The sequence below is a fragment of the Penaeus monodon genome, chromosome 35 (assembly GCF_015228065.2).
Source record: "Penaeus monodon isolate SGIC_2016 chromosome 35, NSTDA_Pmon_1, whole genome shotgun sequence".
Taxonomy (NCBI): domain Eukaryota; kingdom Metazoa; phylum Arthropoda; class Malacostraca; order Decapoda; family Penaeidae; genus Penaeus; species Penaeus monodon.
The window spans coordinates 30156977-30163847 of record NC_051420.1 but is presented as its reverse complement, the minus strand read 5'-3'; positions in this window follow the sequence as shown (position 1 = coordinate 30163847).

Sequence of the window (6871 nt, the reverse complement as noted above, 5' to 3'; positions counted from 1 at the left end):
GGTGGGGCAGATTGCCCGGCGGGTCTCTTCTTTGCCTCCTCGGTAAACATTATTATCTTATTCTCCCCCCTCTCCCTCTCTCTCATCCACACCAACCTCTTTCTCTCGCTCCCGCTCTCCCACTCTCCACCTCACCTTTTTCTGTTCCTCAATTACAGTCTGTGTTTCTGTCGGTTCTGTTTGTCTTCCCCCCCCCCTGGTCCTCCCTCACTAACACATCAACTTCTCTCTCTTTCTACTATTTTTCAGATCTGCTTTTCCGTCTGTCCATTTGTCTGTCTTTCTTTCTCTCTCCCTTTAGTCTGCCTACCCAGTATTTTGCCCGTTTGTCTGTTTGTATCTGTTGTCATATGTGTGTGTTCTCTTGGGTTTTGGGGGGGGGGGGGGGTTGGCAGTCTCATATGTCTTTTGTCTCTCTATATAAATAGGCCTCACGCTGTCTTTTCTCTCTGCTTCTTGCCCCCCACCCCTCTTCTACTCTCTCTCTCTCTCTCTCGCTCTCTCTCTCTCTCTCTCTCTCTCTCTCTCTCCTCTCTCTCTATCTCTATCTCTCTCTCTCTCTCCTCGCTTCTCTCTCTCTATCTCTTTCCTCTCAATCTGGTCTCTGTCTTTACAAGCGTGTCTGTGTGTGTGTCTGTTTTATCCAGGAAAGTGGAAAGTACCATTTCCTGCGCGGGATTTTTTCCCCTCTGCGACTTTACGGCGTAGGAGGAAATTACGTGATTTAGATTAGGTAGTGAAACGGCCGTCAGTTTTATATGGCTATTTCTACTGTATCCCAGTAGAGACGAGAAAACAATTAAACATCAGCCTTGCTTGGTTTATGGAACTCAGAAATTAAAGGAAGGAAAGTAAAAAGATGAAACATGCACAGGCAATTACCAACATATACGCATACTAACATAAAAAAAACACATACAGACATATAAGAAAAAAAAAAAAACGCAAACAACACACACACACACACAACACACACACACACCACACACACAAACACACACAACAAAAGAACAAGCACACACACAACATACCCCCACACACACAAAAACACACACACACACACACACACAACAACACACAAACACACAACACACACACACAAACACACAAACACTTAATTCCTACGAGGAGCTAATTATGGTTAGCGGCGAAGAAAAATGAACGATATTGATGTAAAATTGCAGGACATAAACAGCAGAGGCGTCGGTCTTCAGAGATCTTCACATAAGAGGCCAGCCTTCTTTGGCACGTCCGCTGCGCTGTCCTCTTGGGTTAAAGGGCCCCCCCCAAAGGGAAATATAACCTTGAGGGATTAAACGCTGCCCCGCAGTTTTTGCCTTGGTTCTCCGTTTCTTCTGACCCTGTGCGTTGTGTATCTTACTGTTATTGTTCTCTCTCTCTCTCTTTATTGCTTTACACACACACACCAACACCACAAACACACAAACACAAACATCTTCTATCATCTATCGTTTATCTATCTATTGTAGTATCTATCTAATTAACATATATATATCCTATCATACCACTATGAATGATAGATATCTATAATATATATATATATATATTATATATATATATATTATATATTATAGATATAGACATATGTAGCATATTATATATAATTCACTATATATCTATACACACCATAAACACACTAACATACACACACCACACCACACACACCCACACACACCCACACATACACACACACACACACACACACACACACAACCTCTGACACACACACACACCAACACACACACCCAACAGTACATTATATAATATAGATAATCATATAGATAATATATATATATATATATATATATATATATAATATATAATATTATATATTATATATATATATATATATATATATATATATTATATACCTATATATATATATACATTGTTATATATATATCTATATACTATTCTATAGATATATAATATCAATATAATTATATATATATATATATATATATAATATATAAACATATATATATATATATTATATATATTATATATACTATATATATATATAAAAATAATTATATATATATAGATATTATATATATTATGTGTGTGTGTGTGTGTTGTGTGTGTAGCGTGTGTGTGTGTGGTTTTGTTTGTGTGTGTGGTGTACATACTATATAGATACAAACACATACACAAACCACAACACATACACACACAAGCACACACACCACACAACACACACACACACAAAACCACACACCACACACACACACACACACACACATACACACACCCACACACTACCCGTCCCGCGCTGGCGCGCGCGCCCGCACGCCACCTCCAGACACACACACATATACATACATACACATAAACACAATTACACACAACACACACACACCACACCAACACACACACTTGGGGCAAGGAACTTCACATCGATTGCCTATTAACCACTGGTGGGCAAGCCAGCCCAAGTCAGGCTGGTTCCAAGCCCGGAAAAAATAAAGAGAATGATTGCCTAAAGGTAACCCGGCACTCTACGGGAAAGGAATGGGGACCCAACCATGTACTTCAACTCGAGAGCATCACAACATGAAAACTACAATTAAGTATCATGCTGTGACCACGGCGGCTTCAACAGTGAACCTACCGTAAAAAAAAATCTACTATCTATCTATCTATCCATCATCTATCTATCTATCTATCTATCTATATATCTATCTATCTATCTATCTATGCTATCTATCTATCTATCTATAAATATATGTGTGTGTGTAGGTGTATGAAATATAAAAATATACATATATATACAATATATATATATATATAATATATATTATATATATATTATATATATATATATATAATTATATCTGGCTTGTTTCCTAATGCCAAGACAACTAAGATCATGAAGATACAAATATAACCGGCAATGAAACAATGATGAACATAGTAAATCAATGGAATGATTGTGGGAAAATGTGAAAGAAGAGTTTACTTATCTTGGAGTGTTTTAACAATACATATGATGATTCAACCGGAGATAAAAAGAAGAATTGCCATTGCCAAGATAACGCACAATTCCTCCAATAAACATATGGAAAGAACGAAGCATTACCTTACGGCCAAAGCTGAGGTTTTGAACTCATTAGTTTTCCCAATTGCATCATATGGTTCTGAGTGTTGGTGCTGAATTAGATAGACAAGAAAAAGATCAATAGTTTGGAAATCGTGGTGTTACAGACGAGTACTGCGTATTGCTGGACAGAGAGAAGACGAACGATGAAGTTGCTGAGAAAAATAAAATTGTAAAGACCGGCTGTTGGACATCTTGAACAGAGGAAATAAAGTTTATTGGTTCATGTGAGGAGAAGAAAACGTATTGAGAAAAACTGCCGACAGGATGGATAGGAAAAACAGAGGAAGAGGCAACCGAAGACAAGACGAAGCGACAATATCAAAGGATATTTGCGGCTGCGATGGTACAAGTGGAAAGACAAAGCGTAAGATCGATGTTTAGTGGCGAAGGATGTGGAGAGGTCACGGCTGTCAGACAGAGATACCGTTATTGATGATGATATATATATATATATATAGTATATAAATATGTTATATATATATATATATATCTATATATATATGTATATATAATATATAGATATATATATATATATATATATATTACTATATATATATATATATATATTCATATAGACTATATATATATATATATAATAGATATAATATATATATATATCTATATCTATAATCATATATATACACCTGGGTTTGACCTCTGAATGCGATATGTCGCTTTCTCGGGCCGAGCCAGCAGTCAGAGCGAGGCATTTTTACGACTGCCGCGGCGGGGAATTGAATTGAGGCCATAGTGTGGTGTGTGTATATATGTTGTGTTTGTGTGTGTTGTTGGTGTGGGTGTGTGTGTGTTTGTGTGTGTGCTGTGTGTGTGTGTGTATAAAAAAAGTGTATATTTATATGTTATATAAATATATCTCTATATATATATATATATATATATATATATATATATACTATATATATTATATAATATATATATTATACTTTGATGTAACATATATCTATCTCTCATATACACCTTTTCGCCGATCAGTCCAAAACGAGGGAAGGAAAAACGTCTTCAAAGATATTCGTCTCGGAGACAAATATCTTGAAGGACGTTTTCCTTCCCGTCGTTTTGGACTGATCGGCGAAAAGTATGTATAGTGAGAGATAATATTATGTATAAATTCAAGGATTGAATATATAGAGATATAGATATATATATCTATATAATATATACTTTATCTGATATATTAGATAGATAGATAGTATAGATATATATACATATATATATACACTTTTTTTATTACACCCACACACACAACACACACAACAAACACACACACACACACCACACAACACACACACACCACACACACATATATTACACACACACAAACATGGCCTCAGTTCAATTCCCGCCGCCGGGCAGTCGTGAAAAACGCCTTCGCTATCTGACTGTGGCTCGAGCCGAGAGGGAAAGCGGACATACGCCTCTTGAGAAGGCAAACGAATGGTGTATATATATATATAGATAATATAATATATATACAATATATATATATATATATATATATATATATATGTAATATAATTTATATATATATATATATATATATAATATATATATATATAGATATATATATATAATATATATATTATTATAATATATATATATATGATATATATATATATATAATATAAGAATCTCATCATCAATAAACGCGTATGCTCAGTCTGAGGCAGCGTGGACACGCACCATCCTTCGCCACTAAACTCGATCTTACGCTTTTCTTTACACTGTACCATCGACAGCCCGCAAAATATCGTGATATGCGCTCAGTTTGTCTTCGGGTTTGCCTTCATTCCTCGTTTCCTATCACCATCCTGCAGCAAGTTTTTCTCAAATTACTTTTACTTCTCATCACCATGACCAATAAACTTTTTAATTTCCTTCCTGTTCAGCGTTCCAACAGCCGGTCTTTACAATTATTTTTACTCAAGCACTTCATCATTTCGTATTCTTCTCCTGTCCAGCTAATACGCAGAGAGTAGTACGCGTCTGTAATAACAACACATGTCAAAACTATTGATCTTTTGCTTGTCATATCTAATTCAGCACCCAACACTCAGAACCCATATGATGCAATTGGGAAAACTAATGAGGTTAAAAAACCTCAGCTTTGTCCCGTCCCGAAGGTAATGCTTCGGTCTTTCCATATGTTAGAGAGGAATGTGGCGTTCTTCGGCAATGGCAACAATTCTTCTTGTATCTCCGGTGACTATCATAATGTATTAGTTACAAACAGCTCCAAGAAATAAGTGAACTCTTCACTTTTCCACAATCATTCCAATTGATTGTAACATGGTCATCATTGTTCATTGCCGGTTATCTTTGTATCTTCATGATCTTAGTTTTTTAGCATTAGGAAAAAGCCAGTAGATTAATATATAAATATATAGATATATATATATATATATATATATTAATATATATATATAATATATGTATATATGTAATTGATCTATATTCTACACACCCACACCACATATATATAATATAGAAGATACGATAGAGTAGATAGATATAGGGGGATAGATAGATAGATAGATAGATGAGATAGATAGGATAGAATGGATAGAAGATAGATAGGTAGATTTTTTTTTACGGTAGTTAGGTTATGTTAAGCCGCGCGTGTGGTCACGCATGATACTTATGTAGTTTCAGTTGTGCAATGCCTCGGATGAGAGTACATGGGTTGGAGTCCCCAGTTTCCTTTCCACGGAGGAGTGCTGGTGTTACCTTTTAGGCAATCATTCTCTTTATTTTTCCGGGCTTGGAACCAGCACTGATTGGGCTGGCTTGCCCTAACCAGTGGTTAAATAGGCAATCGAGGTGAAGCAGTTCCTTGCCCAAGTGTGTGTGTAGGTGGTGTGTGTGGGTGTGTGTTATTAGTGGTTGCATGTAGAGTATGTATGTATATGTGTCTGGTGTCGGGGGCGGTGCGTGGGGCGCGCGCGCGCGCGGCGCTGTTCACGCCCGTGTGTTGTGGAGTGTGGTGGTGCTTGGCCTGTGGTGTGGGTGTGGGTGTGGTGGTGTGTGTGTGTGTGTGGTGTGTGTGTGCTTGTGGGGTAGGTGTATGGTTGGTGTATGTGTGGGCTATATATATATATTACACACACACACACAAACCACACACCCACACACACACAAACACACACACACACACACACAACATAGATAGATAGGAGATCTAGAGATGACGCTGATAGATGATATAGCGATATAGAGAGTATAGATATAGAGCGAGATAGAGATGGGTATATAGGATATAGTAGAGATAGAGATATATGAGGAGAGATATATAGATATAGGAGATAGAGAGAGATATAGCTGATAAGAGAGTCGAGATATATATATGAGATAGATATATACGATATATATGATATATATATATATATATATATAGATATAGATATGACTATATATAGATATGTAGCATAGATATATTATGAGATATAATAATCTATATATATAATAAAATCATATATAGATATATATATATATATATATTATAGATAATATATATTATTATATAAATATATACTATATATATTATATATATATATAATATAATAATATATATATATTATAATATGTACGTGTGTTGTGTGTGTGTGTGTGTGTGTTGTGTGTGTGTAGTGTTGGTGTGTGTGCTGTGTGTTGTGTGGTGTGGTGTATATGTGTGTGGGTGTGTTGTGTGTGTGAGTGAGTGGTAGTTGTTGTTGTGTATGTTAGTGTGTGTAT